This window comes from Saccopteryx bilineata, chromosome 7 (genome assembly GCF_036850765.1).
Source record: "Saccopteryx bilineata isolate mSacBil1 chromosome 7, mSacBil1_pri_phased_curated, whole genome shotgun sequence".
Classification (NCBI taxonomy): domain Eukaryota; kingdom Metazoa; phylum Chordata; class Mammalia; order Chiroptera; family Emballonuridae; genus Saccopteryx; species Saccopteryx bilineata.
The window spans coordinates 16333448-16352197 of NC_089496.1; the positions used below are offsets into that span (position 1 = coordinate 16333448).

The 18750-nt window shown below is 39.2% G+C and overlaps 1 pseudogene; it reads right to left on the reverse strand.

The window, feature by feature from the left end:
* Window positions 1-5169: 5169 nt before the first annotated feature.
* LOC136310401 (DNA topoisomerase 1-like) lies at window positions 5170-8037 on the reverse strand (annotated as a pseudogene).
* Window positions 8038-18750: the final 10713 nt, after the last annotated feature.

The window sequence follows — 18750 nt, forward strand, 5'->3', positions numbered from 1 at the left end:
TCGTAAAATCATAAAAGGGAAATACCAGAACTTTTGACTCAGTACCCCTAAGGCTCTCCCAAACCCTATAAAATTCACCTCATAGTCTGCAACCAGTGCCCTTCTCCCTGGAGAAGTGCCTGGCAGGGTTCCTTTCTTCCTTTCAACAAAGCCTGTTACTTTGGTCTTTCAGATTCCCATGGATTCCAAAATTTGGTGCTGAAACCTGGGACAGGGTACTAACTGCCTGGATGATCCCTCTTTGCTGTCCAAACTTACAAACAAGGAAGCAATGGGCAGCGGCAGCTCATCCCGGGCTTACTCCCTGATTCTGTTTGGACATGTAATTGTAGGTTGATTGGCCAGCAGTCTAACCCTGTCCTGAACCCTGCTGGATCATAAAGGTAAGGAGTTTCTCCCTTCCCCTTCCCCAGTTGGCCTCCAAATTTCTCTCTAAACAAACACCTTCCTGGTCAGACGGTTTTGACTTCAGACCCCATATCTACGAGTGGTCTACCTCTACTCTTTTATGGACTTCTACGAAAGTTTAGGTACACCTAGCCAGGCCCCTCTCCTATGTCCTGGGATCTCAGCCTTGGGGTGATGACCTCCTGTCTGAAACTCTCTTTCTACGGAGATTTTCTCCTCTCGGAACTGTGACTGAAGGCGGGGATGCCCCCTTCTCTCACCAGTCTCCTCTACTGTGGGCTCACCTCAGTCCAAACTGTCCAGCCAGACTCCCCTCGGAACATGGGCTCCTCGCAATCTCATGCCTCAGAGACTACTCCTCTACTCCTTCAGGACTACTCCTTCAGGACTCCTCTACTCCTTCGAGACTCACTCTACTCTCTAAGGTTCACAGTTTGGGAGGTTTCTACTCTGAGAGGCCTGCTTCTACAGACTTCCTTGAAAGTCTAGGCACCTAGACAGGTTGCTTTCTACTACTATTACAATATCCTATGAAATCTTGACAATTTCTGCCACTGGACGGGCAGGGCATCAGAAATTCCTTACGTGCAGGCCTCTCTTCTCCCTTCGCTCCTGTCCTTAATCTCTGTGCTGTTTGTTATACACGCAGGCCAGAGAAACCTCACCTAAAACCTCCACTCCTAATCTTTCCTTCTCCATGGACTCCCTACTCTCTCTCACTCCTGCCTGACCCCCGGGGGCACCCCTGTCTTGGGACTCCTTTCTGATACCTCTGAAAATCTCTTTCAATTGAGTCTCTTCCCTCCAGAAAGCCTCCTCCTTTTGCAGGATCCTGTTTCTCATTTACCTGCAAATACCAATCGTTCTTTCTCATCCCCTGCTGGCCAGGGGCCCCTCCCTTTTCTACTGTGTTCTTAAACCCCTCCTCCCTCCTTACAGATGGGCGATTCTACCAATGACTGAACTTAGCTTAACCCACAGTCTGCTCACCTCCCAACTGACCTACGCGGCTCTAATTGAAAAGATATCTTTCAGTTCAGCAATCTAAGACAAGAGGCATGATATTTTTTAATGCCTCTTGCTAAAGGGGTGGGGGCAACTTCTGATGGGCAGAACTTTCATACTCAGGGATATACACTAAAAAGAGGGGCTTGGCAGATGTTAAGACCTCCTGTACTGCAGGCAGCGACTAGGGCATCTTCTTCCCAGCCAAAACAGGTTACAAAGTGCAGAAAGGCTGAGGAGAGTGGTCTCACAGAAGTGCTAGGCATGCTGAACAGGCCGGGAAGCTCATAGAAAGTCACCTTGAGAGCAATTGGCTCCCAGCCCTGCCTGATTACGCCAGCAGCTCTGACTGCCAGAGCCTTACCCAGAGCCCTGCATTGAGTGGAGATACACTGGGGATTTGCCAGCTCTTTGAGCCTCTTACTCCCCAGGCAGAGGCAGCAGCCGCCTCATAGCTGGATCATCAGGCTGCTAATTCAGGAAGGAGAGACTAGGAGAGAGGCTCTGGGAAAACAGACTCTCTCATACTTGGAGCCTGCAAATGCTAACAAGCCTTGACTACCAATGAGACTGAAGCCTAATATAAGACATCACCATAGAGACTTATCAACTGCAAATCTATACCTAAGCATGCCACAGGGGCAGAGCCTGGGGTACAGAGTCACCGATCAGGAAGAAGAGAAGAAAAAAAAAAGGAAAAAGAAGTTAACCTCTCAAAATCAAGAAAAATCCACAGACTTTATAAATTGTTCCACTATTTTTTTGTTTATTTCATATTCTTGCCTTTATTATTATTATTTCTATTTCCTCCACCTTGGTCCTTTTATTCTCTGCCCATCTTATTCTTGCCTTTTCTTGAACTACACTACCCATAAGTGTTACATTTTATTTCTTTTCTTCTTCCTTACTCTCCATGAGGGTTACACTCCAAAACCCTTAACTTTCTCTCTCTCTCTTTTTGTTTTTTTTCTTTTTTCTTCTTTTCCTTTTCCCCTTTTTCTTATTTCTTCCTCTCTATTAGTTTCTTCTTTTCTCCTTTTACTTTTCCTCTCATACAATCCTCAATCATGAACAAATTATTTAATTTGGGACTCAAGTTTGTTTTTTGTGTGTGTGGGTGGCATTTTGGGGGCTTTTTACTTCTGCATTTTAGCTCATTAACTTTCCTCCCAACCCAGGATATCCATTCTATTTAGCTTTTGCTCCACTTAATACAATAGTTTTTTTTTCTTTTTCCTGTTTCCCTCTTATCCCTCTCATTATATCTCTTAATCGACCATCACTTACAAGCAAATTATTTTATACTTGACCCAAATTTTTTTTCCTTTTTTGCATTTTGTGGGTCCCTACTTCCTTTTTTGCTCCTTGAACACTTCTCCCCAACTCAGGCCCTCCATTATAGGCAGTTTTTGTTCCATTTAGCATAATATAATTCACAGTTCATCACGATATTTTCCTAAGGAGAAAGGGAGAGGAGGGAAAGAGAATTAAAAAAGGGAGGGGGAATAATAAATTATTATTGGGGGTTTTTTGTGTGTTTTTTTCTAAATTTTTTTTCCATTTTTTTGCAATTTTTTTACTTTTTTTTTTACTTTTTACTGTTTATTAATTCTCATTAGTGCTATTAACAAGACTACCCTCAGATGCCATTAAAAAAAGGAAATTGAATATCATGTATACAAAAGATAGAGAAGTAGCAGAGATAGATGTGGGAAAATCTATGGAGAAAAAATTTAATATATTGGAAACCTTGGAGCTAAATGACAGAGAATTTAAAATAGAAATCCTAAAAATACTCAGAGATATACAAGAAAGCCCAGAAAGGCAATTTAGGGAGCTCAAAAAACAACTCAACGAACACAAAGAATATATTACCAAGAAAATTGAAACTATCAAAACAAATCAGAGATAAAAAAACTCAATTCATGAACTGAAAAACGAGGTAACAACCTTAGCTAATAGAACAGGCCAGATAGAAGGTAGGCTTAGTGACATAGAAGACAAGCAACTTCAGGCACAACAGAGAGAAGAAGAGAGAGACTCAAAAATTAAAAAAAAAAATAAGAAAGCCCTACAGGAATTATCTGACTCCATCAAAAAGAATAACATAAGAATAAAAGGTATATCAGAGAGAGAAGAGAGAAAAAATGAAATGGAGAATATATTCAAACAAATAATAGACAAGAACTTCCCAAGCCTGTGAAAAGAACTAAAGCCTGAAAATCAAGAAACAAACAGAACACTGAGTTTTCTTAACCACAACAAACCTACTCCAAGGCACATCATAATGAAAATGGCACAAACCAACAGCAAAGAAAAAATTCTCAAGGCAGTCAGGGAAAAGAAGAATACAACATATAAAGAAAGGCCTATTAGATTATCATCAGATTTCTCAGCAGAAACTCTACAAGCTAGAAGAGAGTGGACCCCAATATTTAAAGTCCTGAAAGAGAGGAACTTTCAGCCACGAATACTATACCCATCAAAGCTATCCTTCAAATACGAAGGAGTAATAAAAACATTCACAAATACAGAAAAGATGAGGGAATTTATCATCAGAAAACCCCAACTCCGGGAAATACTAAAGGGGGTTTTCAAACCAGATTCAAAGAAAAACAAAACAAAACCACAAGTAAAAGCTCCCCCAAGAACACAATAAAACCAAATTTAAAACTGTGACAACAAAAGCAAAAACAAAGGGGAGAGGATAGAGATTAACAGTAGCAAAAAATGATGAAGTGCAGAAACACTCATAAGATAGGGTACTACAATGAATATGGTAGGTACCCTTTTCATTACTTAATGGTAACCACCCTTGAAAAAAACACCACAGAAGCACATGACTTAAAAAAGGTAGCAACAGAGGAAAGAAGTATGGAATACAAACAAACAAAAACAAATGATATAAAAACAAAAGAGAAGAATCAAACAAGATACAAAACTAACAGAAAGCAAGATATAAAATGGCAATAGGGAACCCACAAGTGTCAATAATTACACTCAATGTAAATGGATTAAACTTACCAATAAAAAGACACAGAGTAGTAGATGGGATTTAAAAAGAAAATCCAACTGTATGCTGCCTACAAGAAACACATCTAAGCAACAAGGATAAAAACAGATTCGAAGTGAAAGGCTGGAAAACAATACTCCAAGCAAATAACATCCAAAAAAAAGCAGATGTAGCAATACTCATATCTGATCATGCTGACTACAAGACAGAAAAAGTACTCAGAGACAAAAATGGTCATTTCATAATGATTAAGGGGACACTGAATCAAGAAGACATAACAATCCTTAATATATATGCACCAATTCAAGGAGCACCAAAATATATAAGAGCTACTTATTGACTAAAAACAAAAACTGACAAAAATACAATCATACTTGGAGACCTCAATACACCACTGACGGCTCTAGATTGGTCATCCAAACAGAGAATCAATAAAGATATATTGGCCTTAAATGAAACACTAGAGCACCTGGATATGATAGACATCTACAGGATACATCATCCCAAAGCAACAGAGTATACATTTTTCTCTAGCGTACATGGAACATTCTCAAGAATTGACCATATGTTGGGCCACAAAAATAACATCAGCAAATTCAGAAAAATCAAAATTGCACCAAGCATATTTTCTGATCATAAAGCCTTGAAACTAAAATTCAACTGCAAAAAAGAGGGGGGAAAACCCCACAAAAATGTGGAAACTAAACAACATACTTTTTTTTTTTAAATAAATAAATTTTCTCTGCACAGAATGCTGCTCCTCCAGACTGGCTAGAACTCATAGTCCTCGTCCGCCATGTCAATGGCCCAGGCAAACTTCTCCCGCTGGGTTTTGTTGTAAACTTTCTCAGTGGGGACCCCCCACTTCTTACACCAAGCCACTGAGATCCTCGGGTCCAGGTAATTCAGTTTGGAGGTGCCCAAAGCAATCTGTTTATTCTCCTCTCGGTCTGTGGCCTGAACCTCAAGCTTCATCAACTGCTCCTGCAGTCTCTGCAGAGCCTTCTTCTTTGACTCAATCACTTTCTTGGTCTCTGTGTCCTTCATGACCTTAGCATCAGCTTTAGCACTTTTCAGGTCTCTCCGGGCATCTGCAAGCTGATCCTTCTTGGCATCGATCTTTGATTGCAAGTTCATCATGGACTTCTCAAACGTTTTTGGTGGTGCCCTCTGATGGTTACAGAGAATCGCAACCACTCGGTTGGCATGGTTATAAGATAGGATCTTCACAGGGATGTTCTCATCCGGGGCTGTGAGCTCCTTCAGCTGCTGCTGTAGCTTGATGGAGGCGTTGTACATCCGGAACACCTTGGCTGTCAAGCCCTCCATGAGGTCCTGAAGATGCTTATTTAAAATAGCAGTATTGAGCCTATCAAAGAGATCATCCTCAGGCTGTTTGTTCTCCATAAATAGTTGTAAGTTCTTAAACACTTGTTTCTCAACAGGGACTTTGTTATAGTATCTGATGGAGTCCTTCCCCAGGAAGTCAAACTCGACCAAGTATTCCTGGCCATCCAACTCTGGGTGCAGGTTGATGTGCTCCACACGCAGCTAGCAGCAGCCCACAGTGTCTGCCATTTCTCCTTCCTCCTTCTCATTGCCTGCTCTCAGAGCAAGCTTGTCGATGAAGTACAGGGCTACAGCCCTCTGCCGGACCTTCGTCTCTTTGGACTTCCAGTCCTCTCAATACTGGTTCCGGATCTTGGCCACACACTTCTTTAGCCGCTGAGCAGTCTCATATTTCTGCCAGTCCTTCTCACCCTTGATTCATGAACTGGGGTTCAACATGATGTATTTAATGGAACCCTGGATGTTCTCCATCCAGGAGACCAGCCAGGTGACCTTGTTATCATGTAGGACTTCTTTCCATTTATGTCCAAGAGGAGAAGGAACCTTGGCATCTTTGCTACAGTTGATGATGATGTCCTTGGGCATGATCTGCCTCTTCAGCATGCCCATCTTCGGGTGGTTGCCACGGCCACAGAAAAGCCCAGGTGGCTCGATCTTGAAGTTGGCAATCCTCTCTCTGTGGTTCTCTATAATACAGAAACTATATTCTTTCAGTAACTTTTCATTCTCTTCTTTGATTTTCAGTTTCTCTTCCTTGCTCATCTGTTTCCGAGCTTCCGACTGGGCTTTGAAATACTGGCTCATCTGGGTAAGATCACATTAGCTTAAATTGGTGATAATAGTCTTCTCTTCATTAGTCATTTCCTTTCTCCAGTCTTTAAAGAAGTTTTCCCTAAACACTTCCTTAGTAGTATATTCATGGTGGAGCATTTTTGCAAAGAACGTGGCTACCTCTTCTGCTTTGGGGCTCAGCTTCATGACTTTACCATCATAGTAAAACTTGACACTCTCTGGAAGAGGCTCATATGGTGGAACAAATACAGGGTATGTTCTAGGAATTTCCACATGATGCCCTCAGGATAACGCTCTTCTTCCCACTAATTCCAATTCTGCTCCTCTTCCTTCTTCAGCTTCTTTTTCTTGCCGTCTGGCTCAGGAACTTTTTTATCTTTATCTGTATTCTTGGGTTTTTTCAATTTACCATCCTCTTCTTCCTCTAGCTTTTGTTTCTTCTCTTTCTTGATATCTTCTGTTTTTTAATTTTCTTAGTTTATAATCAGCATCATCCTCATCAGGAGGCCTCTTTAATGGCTTTATATCCTTTTTAGGAGGAGCAAAATAGCCATCATCTTCAGGTTCATCTTTAATTTGTGGTGGACTCGAGAAGCCATTTTCCTTCTCCTTCTTTATCTTTGCATCCCTGAAGGCTCTAACCTTTTTTTTTTTTATGTGTTTTTTTTTTTCATTTTTCTGAAGCTGGAAACAGGGAGAAACAGTCAGACAGACTCCCGCATGCGCCCGACCGGGATCCACCCGGCATGCTCACCAGGGGCGACGCTCTGCCCACCAGGGGGCGATGCCCTGCCCATCCTGGCCATCGCCATGTTGTGACCAGAGCAACTCTAGCGCCTGAGGCAGAGGCCACAGAGCCATCCCCAGCGCCCGGGCCATCTTTGCTCCAATGGAGCCTTGGCTGCGGGAGGGGAAGAGAGAGACAGAGAGGAAAGCGTGGCAGAGGGGTGGAGAAGCAAATGGGCGCTTCTCCTGTGTGCCCTGGCCGGGAATCGAACCCGGGTCCTCCGCACGCTAGGCCGACGCTCTACCACTGAGCCAACCAGCCAGGGCGGCTCTAACCTTTTCCTCCTTGCGTATTTCCTTGTCTCTGTCTTTATGTTTATCTTTGTTTTTCTGAACTTCCATCTTTGTGTTTGTTTTTTTCTTTCTCTTTGTGTTTCTTTTCAGAATCTTTATGTTCACTGTTGCTATGCTTGGACTTTTCTTGGTCCTTCTCCTTGTCCTTCTTGTGCTGTTTGTGCTGGTGTTCCCGGTCTTTGTATTTATCTTTGTGTTTATGAGAATCATTCAATCAGAAATCCGCTTCAATCTGGGAATCATTGTGCAGGTGGTCCCCACTCATCTCAGCCGGAGCGGCGGGTGGCAAGGGGTGCCGAGCAGATGCAGACAGTAAGCACTGGCCTGCAAGGGTGAACGGGGGATCTCCAAGGCTCCCAGAGGCACTGGTCAGCAGCAGCACAGGCAGTGGCGGGTCTGACATGCCCAGAACCGCTGAGGCAATGACACTTACAGACTGCCAGGTAGCCATTGAGAGCAGACCCTAGCAGTTGTGTAACAGCCTAAGTTCGCATTTCCTAAACAACATACTTTTAAAAAACGAATGGATCAAAGAAGAAATAAGCACAGAGATTAAAAGATATATACAGACAAATGAAAATGACAATATGACATATCAGAATCTCTGGGATGCAGCAAAAGCAGTAATAAGAGGGAAGTTCATATCACTTCAGGCCTATATGAACAAACAAGAAAGAGCCCAAGTGAACCACTTAACTTCACACCTTAAGGAACTAGGAAAAGAAGAACAAAGACAATGCAAAACCAGCCGAAGAAAGAAGATAATAAAAATCAGAGCAGAAATAAATGAAATAGAGAACAGAAAAACTATAGAGAAAATTAATAGAACAAGGAGCTGGTTCTTTGAAAAGATCAACAAAATTAACAAACCCTTGGCAAGACTCACCAAGGAAAAAAGAGAAAGGAATCATATAAACAAAATCCAAAATGAAAGAGGAGAAATCACCACAGACATCATAGATATACAAAGAATTATTGTACGAAAAACTATATGTCACCAAATTCAACAATCTAGAAGAAATTGATAAATTCATAGAATAAAACAACCTTCCTAGACTGAGTCAAGAAGAAGCAGAAAGCCTAAACAGACTAATTAGCAGGGAGGAAATGAAAAAAACTATTAAAAACCTCCCCAAAAATAAAAGTCCAGGGACAGACGGTTATACTAGTGAACTCTATCAAACATTCAAAGAAGACTTGGTTCCTATTCTACTCAAAGTCTCCCAAAAAATTGAAGAAGAAGCAATACTTCCAAACACATTTTATGAGGCCAACATAACCCTCATACCGAAACTGGGCAGAATGGCACAAAAAAAGAAAACTACAGACCAATTTCTCTAATGAATATAGATGCTAAAATACTAAACAAAATACTGGCAAATCGAATACAACATATTAAAAAAACAATACATCATGATCAAGTGGAATTCATCCCAGAATCTCAAGGATGGTTCAACATATGTAAAACGGATAACGTAATACACCATATCAACAAAACAAAGAACAAAAACCACATGATCTTATCAATAGATGCAGAAAAGGCATTCAATAAAGTAAAACACAACTTTATGTTTAAGATACTCAACAAAATGGGTATTGAAGGAAAATATCTCAACATGATAAAGGCCAGATATGATAAACCATCAGCCAACATCATATTAAATGGCATAAAACTGAGGACATTTCCCCTTAAATCAGGAACAAGACAGGGTTGTCCACTCTCTCCACTCTTATTTAACGTGGTGCTAGAAGTTCTGGCCAGAGCAATCAGACAAGACAAAGAAATAAAAGGCATCCATATCAGAAAAGAAGAAGTAAAGGTATCACTTTTAGCAGATGATATGATCCTATACATCAAAAACCCCAAAGACTCCAGAAAAAAAATTACTAAAAACAATAAACCAATACAGTAAGGTCGCAGGATACAAAATTAACATACAAAAGTCCATAGCCTTTCTATATGCCAACAATGAAACATTAGAAAACGAACTCAAAAGAATAATCCCCTTCATGATTGCAACAAAAAAATAAAATACCTAGGAATAAACATAACAAAGAATGTAAAGGACCTATATAACAAAAACTACAAAGCATTGTTAAGGGAAATCAAAAAAGATACAATGAGATGAAAAACTATTCCTTGTTCTTGGATAGGAAGAATAAATATAATCAAAATGGCCATATTACCCAAAGCAATTTATAAATTTAATGCAATTCCCATCAAAATTCCTATGACATTTTTTAAAGAAATGAAACAAAAAATCATCAGATTTATATGGAACTATAAAAACCCCGAATAGCAAAAGCAATTCTAAGGAAAAAGAATGAAGCTGGGGGCATTACAATACTTGACTTCAAACTATATTATAGGGCCACGACAATCAAAACAGCATGGTGGACGTCAGAGTAATGGCGGGGTAGGAAGCGATACCGATAAATCTCCCCCAAAACTCAACAAGATCTTCAACCAGAAACAGAAAAACCTATACTTGGAGCCTCCAGATGCTTCGCAATACACCCAAAGGTATGGTTGAGTGAAAAATTGGCTAAATATATAACCAAACCCCGAAGGAAATAGGGAGTAAGAAATGCTCTGCCTTCCTCACTAACCTAAACAGGGCACCTTTCTCTGGTAACTGTGAATATAGAAACTGAGGCGGGCAAAGGGAGTGAATAGATCCAGGCCGCCGCGGCACAAACGGCCGAACCAGGCTGTGGCACGGAGATCCAAGCCGAGGAAAATCTGATCCTGTGGCAACCCGGGCAATACAAGCTAACACTCGCGCCAAACCCAAACAAAGAAAGACAAGCAGAGTGGCCATTTTACCCGGTCTCCTGGTCGGCGTGCGCGCAGTTAGTGGGCGAGAGATTTCTTCCTAAGTCCCGGAAGTGGGTGCCCGTGTTGCCCCACGGAGAGGCAGGGTCAAAGGCCTTTCTGTGGGCCGAGGACAGAGTCTCTGGGCAGCCCCAGCGCCCTGGGAAAGCCACGCACGGGAGGGATAGAGAACTAATTCCAACGGTGGAGATTTTCCGTGCGGGCGGAGGTTTCACTCAGAGGGAAACGCAGCCGGCCTCATATCCTGGTTTGAGCATGCAGATAGTGAATGAGAGATTCCTCCGAGTGCCTCGGCAGTGCGCGCCCGTGTTATGGCACAGAGGGGCAGAGTCAGGGGCCTTTATGTGGGCCAAAGCGGAATCTGGGGCCGCCCCAGCGCCTTGCAAAAGCCGCGCACGGGGACGGAGCGAGACTCAATTCCAATGCTGCAACTTTTCCCTGCGGTTGGGAGTTTCACTCAGAGCGTGAGACTGCTGGCCGGATAGCCTGGTCGCAGACAGTGAGTGAGAGTTTCCTCCAAGCACCCCGGAGGTGGGCGCCCGCCTGATTATGCTAGCAGCTCTGAATGAATGAGCCTTACCCAGAGCCCTGTGCTGAGTGGAAATAGAGTGGGGAGTTGCCAGCTCTTTGAGCCTCTTACTATCCAGGCAGAGGCAGCAGCAACCCCATAGCTGGATTATCAAGCTACTAACTGAGGAAGGAAAGACTAGGAGAAAGGCTCCAGGAACATGGACTCTCTCACTGTCGGAGCCTATAAATGCTAATGAACCTCAACTGCCAACGAGACTAAAGCACAATACATGACATTGCCATAGAGACTTATCAACTGCAAACCTCTACCTGAGCGTGCCAAAGGGGCAGAACCCGGGGTACAGAGTCACCGACCAGGAAGAGGGAGAGAAAAAAAAAAGCAAGAAGATAACCTCTCAAAATCAAGAATAATCTGCAGACTTTATAACCTATCCCATTTTATTATATTTGTTCGTTTGTTTCTCTTATCTTCATTCTTGATACATTTTTTCCTCCTCCAATTTGGCCGATTAACTCTCTGCCGGTCTTACTCTCTCCTCTCCTTGAACTACACTACCCATAAGTGTTACATCTCCCATTATCTTTTCTCTTCTCTTCCTTTCTCTCTATGAGGGTTGCACTCCAAAACTCTTAACTCTCTCTCTCTCTCTCTCCTTTCTTTTTTCTTCTTTTAGTGGTTCCCTCTTTTTTTCTCTCTCTCTCTTTCTTTTCTCCCTCTATATTAGTTTCTTCCTTTCTCCTTTACATCTCCTCTCATTCAAACCTCAATAACAAACAAATTATCTTATCTGGGACTCAAACTTATGTTTGTGGGATTTTGGGGGTTTTTTACTTCACCTTTTTAACTCACTAGCAGTGCTCCCATCCCTGGCTCTCCATATTATCTAGTTCTGTTTCCACTAAATACAATAGTAATTTTTTAATTTGTCCCCCCATTTTTCCATTTTCCTCTTATTCCTCTCAACATAATTCTTAGACAACCAACACCTAAAAGCAAATCATTTTATTCTTGACCCAAATTTTTCCCTTATTGGCTTTTTGTGGGTCCATACGCTCTTTTTTTTTTCTTTTTTCTATTTTTTTCTTTCATTCTTTTTTTTTATTTCATTTTTTATTTTTTATTTTTTGCCCCTTTATTACTTTTCCCCAATTCAGGCCCTCCATCGCAGGCATTGTTTGTTATAATTCACAGTTCACCACAAGATTTTCTCAAGAAAGAGGGGAGAGGAGAGGAGAGGAAAAAAGGAGGGGAGAATAATTTCCTTTTTTAAAAATTTTTATTTTATTTTATTTTTCTTTACTTCATTATTAATTTTTTAAAAAAAACAACTCTTTTTGATTTTTTATTTTTTGTTATTTTTTATTTTTTTTAACTTTTTATTCTTTATTAAATCTCATTAATACTATCAACAAAACCACCCTCAGATGCCATTAAGGAAGAGAAAATCGAATATCATGGATACAAAAGAAAGAGATGTAACACAGCTAAATGAGGAAAAATCTATGGAGAAAAAATTTAATATATTGGAAACCTTGGAGCTAAATGACAGAATTCAAGATAGAAATCCTAAAAATCCTCCGAGATATACAAGAAAACACAGAAAGGCAATTTAGGAAGCTCAGAAAACAACTCAATGAACACAAAGAATATATGTCCAAGGAAATTGAAACTATAAAAACAAATCAGAGATGAAAAACTCAATTCACGAGCTGAAAAATTAAGTAACAAGCTTAGCTAATAGAACAGGTCAGATAGAAGAGAGGATTAGTGAAATAGAAGACAAGCAACTTGAGGCACAACAGAGAAAAGAAGAAAGACATTAAAAATTTAAAAAAATGAGATAGCCCTACAAGAATTATCTGACTCCATCAAAAAAAAATAACATAAGAATAATAGGTATATCAGAGGGAGAAGAGAGAGAAAATGGAATGGAGAACATACTCAAACAAATAATAGATGAGAACTTCCCAAGCCTGTGGAAAGAACTAAAGCCTCAAGTTCAAGAAGCAAACAGAACTCCGAGTTTTCTTAACCCCAACAAACCTACTCCAAGGCATATCATAATGAAATTGACACAAACCAACAGCAAAGAAAAAATTCTCAAGGCAACCAGGGAAAAGAATAATACAACATATAAAGGAAGGCCCATTCGATAACCATCAGATTTCTCAGCAGAAACTCTACAAGCTAGAAGAGAGTGGACCCCAATATTTAAAGTCCTGAAAGAGAGGAACTTTCAGCCACGAATACTATACCCATCAAAGCTATCCTTCAAATATGAAGGAGAAATAAAAACATTCACAGATACAGAAAAGATGAGGGAATTTATCATCAGAAAACCCCCACTCCAGGAATTACTAAAGGGGGTTCTCCAATCAGATACAAAGAACAAAAAAAAAACAGAGCCACAAGTAAAAGCTCCAAGAAGAACACAATAAAACCAAATTTAAACTGTGACAACAACAAAAAGAAAGAGGGGTAGAAGATGGAGATTAACAGTAGCAAAGGACGATGGAGTGCAAAAGTACTCACAAAATAGTTCGCTACAATGAACAGGGTAGGGACCCTTTTCATTACTCAAAGGTAACCACCATTGAAAAAACCACCACAGAAGCACATGAGATAAAAAAGATAGCAACAGAGGAAAGATGTATGGAATACAACCAAATAAAAACAAAAGATAGAAAAACGAAAGAGAAGGATCAAACAAGACACAAAACTAACAGAAAGCAAGATATAAAATGGCAATAGGGAACTCACAAGTATCAATAATTACACTAAATGTAAACGGATTAAACTCACCAATAAAAAGGCACAGAGTAGCAGAATGGATTAAAAAAGAAAATCCAACTGTATGCTGCCTACAAGAAACTCATCTAAGTAACAAGGATAAAAACAAATTCAAAGTGAAAGACTGGAAAACAACACTCCAAGCAAATAACATCGAAAAAATAGCAGGTTTGCAATACTCATATCGGATAATGCTGACTACAAGACAGGAAAAGTACTCAGAGACAAAAATGGCCATTTCATAATGGCTAAGGGGACACTGAATCAAGAAGACATAACAATTCTTAATATATATGCACCAAACCAAGGAGCACCAAAATATGTAAGACAGCTACTTATTGATCTTAAACCAAAAACTGACAAAAACACAATCATACTTGGAGACCTCAATACACCACTGACGGCTCTAGATCGGTCATCCAAACAGAGAATCAATAAAGACATAGTGGCCTTAAACAAAACACTAGAGCACCTGGATATGATAGACATCAACAGGACATTTCATCCCAAAGGGACTGAGTATACATTTTTCTCCAGTGTACATGGATCATTCTCAAGAATTGACCATATGTTGGGCCACAAAAACAACATCAGCAAATTTAGAAAAATTGAAGTTGTACCAAGCATATTTTCTGATCATAAAGCCTTGAAACTAGAATTCAACTGCAAAAAAGAGGGAAAAAATCCCACAAAAATGTGGAAACTAAACAACATACTTTTAAAAAATGAACGGGTCAAAGAAGAAATAAGTGCAGAGATCAAAAGATATATACAGACTCATGAAAATGACAATACGACATATCAGAATCTATGGGATGCAGCAAAAGCAGTGATAAGAGGGAAGTTCATATCACTTCAGGCATATATGAACAAACAAGAGAGAGCCCAAGTGAACCACTTAACTTCACACCTTAAGGAACTAGAAAAAGAACAAAGACAACCCAAAACCAGCCGAAGAAAGGAGATAATAAAAATCAGAGCAGAAATAAATGAATTAGAGAACATAAAAACTATAGAGAAAATTAATAGAATAAGGAGCTGGTTCTTTGAAAAGATCAACAAAATTGACAAACCCTTGGCAAGACTTACCAAGGAAAAAAGAGAAAGAACTCATATAAACAAAATCCAAAATGAAAGAGGAGAAATCACCACGGACACCGTAGATATACAAAGAATTATTGTAGAATACTATGAAAAACTTTATGCCACTAAATTCAACAACCTAGAAGAAATGGATAAATTCCTAGAAAAATACAACCTTCCTAGACTGAGTCAAGAAGAAGCAGAAAGCCTAAACAGACCTATCAGTAGAGAAGAAATAGAAAAAAACATTAAAAACCTCCCCCAAAATAAAAGTCCAGGCCCTGACGGCTATACCAGCGAATTTTATCAAACATTTAAAGAAGAATTGGTTCCTATTCTACACAAAGTCTTCCAAAAAATTGAAGAAGAAGCAATACTTCCAAACACATTTTATGAGGCCAACATAACCCTCATACCAAAACCAGGCAAGGATGGCACAAAAAAAGAAAACTACAGACCAATATCTCTAATGAATACAGATGCTATAATACTAAACAAAATACTAGCAAATCGAATACAACAACATATTAAAAAAATAATACATCATGATCAAGTGGGATTCATCCCAGAATCTCAAGGATGGTTCAACATACGTAAAACGGTTAACGTAATACACCATATCAACAAAACAAAGAACCAAAACCACATGATCTTATCAATAGACGCAGAAAAGGCTTTCGATAAAATACAACACAATTTTATGTTTAAGACTCTCAACAAAATGGGTATAGAAGGAAAATATTTCAACATGATAAGGGCCATATATGATAAACCATCAGCTAACATCATATTAAATGGCACTAAACTGAAGGCTTTCCCCCTTAAATCAGGAACAAGACAGGGTTGTCCACTCTCTCCACTCTTATTTAATGTGGTACTAGAGGTTCTCGCCACAGCAATCAGACAAGACAAAGAAATAAAAGGCATCCATATCAAAAAAGAAGAAGTAAAGGTATCACTTTTTGCAGATGATATGATCCTATACATCGAAAACCCCAATGAATCCACAAAAAGACTACTAGAAACAATAAGCCAATACAGTAAAGTCGCAGGATACAAAATTAACATACAGAAGTCAATAGCCTTTCTATATGCCAACAATGAAACAACTGAGAATGAACTCAAAAGAATAATCCCCTTCACAATTGCAACAAAAAAAATAAAATACTTAGGAATAAACATAACAAAGTATGTAAAGGACTTATATAATGAAAACTATAAACCATTGTTAAGGGAAATCGAAAAAGATATAATGAGATGGAAGAATATACCTTGTTCTTGGCTAGGAAGAATAAATATAATCAAGATGGCTATATTACCCAAAGCAATATACAAATTTAATGCAATTCCCATCAAACTTCCAATGACATTTTTTAAAGAAATAGAGCAAAAAATCATCAGATTTATATGGAACTATAAAAAAACCCGAATAGCCAAAGCAATCCTAAAGAAAAAGAATGAAGCTGGGGGCATAACAATACCTGACTTCAAACTATATTATAGGGCCACGACAATCAAAACAGCATGGTATTGGCAGAAAAATAGACACTCAGACCAATGGAACAGAATAGAAAACCCAGAAATAAAACCACATATATATATAGTCAAATAATTTTTGATAAATGGGCCAACAACACACAATGGAGAAAAGAAAGCCTCTTCAATAAATGGTGCTGGGAAAACTGGAAAGCCACATGCAAAAGAATGAAACTGGACTACAGTCTCTCCCCCTGTACAAAAATTAACTCAAAATGGATCAAAGATCTAAACATAAGACCTGAAACAATAAAGTACTTAGAAGAAGACATAGGTACTCAACTCATGGACCTGGGTTTTAAAGAGCAATTTATGAATTTTACTCCACAGGCAAGAGAAGTGAAGGCAAAAATTAATGAATGGGACTACATCAGACTAAGAAGTTTTTGCTCAGCAAGAGAAACTGATAACAAAATAAACAGAAAGCCAACTAAATGGGAAATGATATTTTCAAACAACAGATCAGATAAGGGCCTAATATCCAAAATATACAAAGAACTCATAAAACTCAACAACAAACAAACAAACAATCCAATAAAAAAATGGGAAGAGGATATGAATAGACACTTCTCCCAGGAAGAAATACAAATTGCCAACAGATATATGAAAAGATGCTCATCTTCTTTAGTTATTAGAGAAATGCAAATCAAAACTGCAATGAGATACCACCTCACACCTGTTAGATTAGCTGTTATTAGCAAGACAGGTAATAGCAAATGTTGGAGAGGCTGTGGAGAAAAAGGAACCCTCATACACTGTTGGTGGGAATGTAAAGTAGTACAACCATTATGGAAGAAAGTATGGTGGTTCCTCAAAAAACTGAAAATAGAACTACCTTATGACCCAGCAAACCCTCTACTGGGTATATATCCCCAAAACTCAGAAACATTGATATGTAAAGACACATGCAGCCCCATGTTTATTGCAGCATTGTTCACAGTGGCCAGGACATGGAAACAACCAAAAAGCCCATCAATAGATGACTGGATAAAGAAGATGTGGCACATATACACTATGGAATACTACTCAGCCATAAGAAATGATGACATTGGAACATTTACCGCAAAATGGTGGGATCTTGATAACATGATACGAAGAGAAATAAGTAAATCAGAAAAAACCAGGAACTATATTATTCCATACATAGGTGGGACGTAATAGTGAAACTAAGAGACATTGATAAGAGTGTGGTGGTTACGGGGGGGAGGGGGGAATGGGAGAGGGAAAAGGGGTGGGGAGGGGCACAAAGAAAACAAGATAGAAGGTGACAGAGGACAATCTGACTTTGGGTGGTGGGTATGCAACATAATTGAATGACAAGATAACCTGGACTTGTTATCTTTGAACATATGTATCCTGATTTATTGATGTCACCCCATTAAAAAAATAAAATTATAAAAAAAAAACAACAAAAAAAACCAGCATGGTATTGGCAGAAAAATAGACACTCAGACCAATGGAACAGAAGAGAAAGTCCAGAAATTAAACCACATATATATGGTCAAATAATTTTTGATAAAGGGGCCAACAACACACAATGGAGAAAAGAAAGCCTCTTCAACAAATGGTGCTGGGAAAACTGGAAAGCCACATGCAAAAGAATGAAACTTGACTACAGTTTGTCCCCTTGTACTAAAATTAATTCAAAATGGATCAAAGACCTAAATATAAGTCATGAAACAATAAAGTACATTGAAGAAGACATAGGTACTAAACTCATGGACCTTTGTTTTAAAGAGCATTTTATGAATTTGAATCCAAAGGCAAGAGAAGTGAAGGCAAAGATAAATGAATGGGACTACATCAGACTGAAAAGATTTTGCTCAGCAAAAGAAACTGATAACAAAATAAACAGACAGCCAGCTTAATGGGAAATGATATTTTCAAACAACAGCTCAGATAAGGGCCTAATATCCAAAATATATAAAGAACTCATAAAACTCAACAACAAACAAACAATCCAATAAAAAAATGGGAAGAGGACATGAACCGACACTTCTCCCAGGAAGAAATACAAATGGCCAACAGATATATAAAAAGATGCTCATTTTCAATAGTTATTAGAGAAATGCAAATCAAAATTACAATGAGATACCACCTCACACCTGTTAGATTAGCTATTATCAACAAGACAGGTAATAGCAAATGCTGGAGAGGCTGTGGAGAAAAAGGAACCCTCATTCACTGTTGGTGGGAATGTAAAGTAGTACAACCATTATGGAAGAAAGTATGGTGGTTCCTCAAAAAACTGCAAATAGAACTACCTTATTACCCAGCAATCCCTCAACTGAGTATATACCCCCAAAACTCAGAAACATTGATACG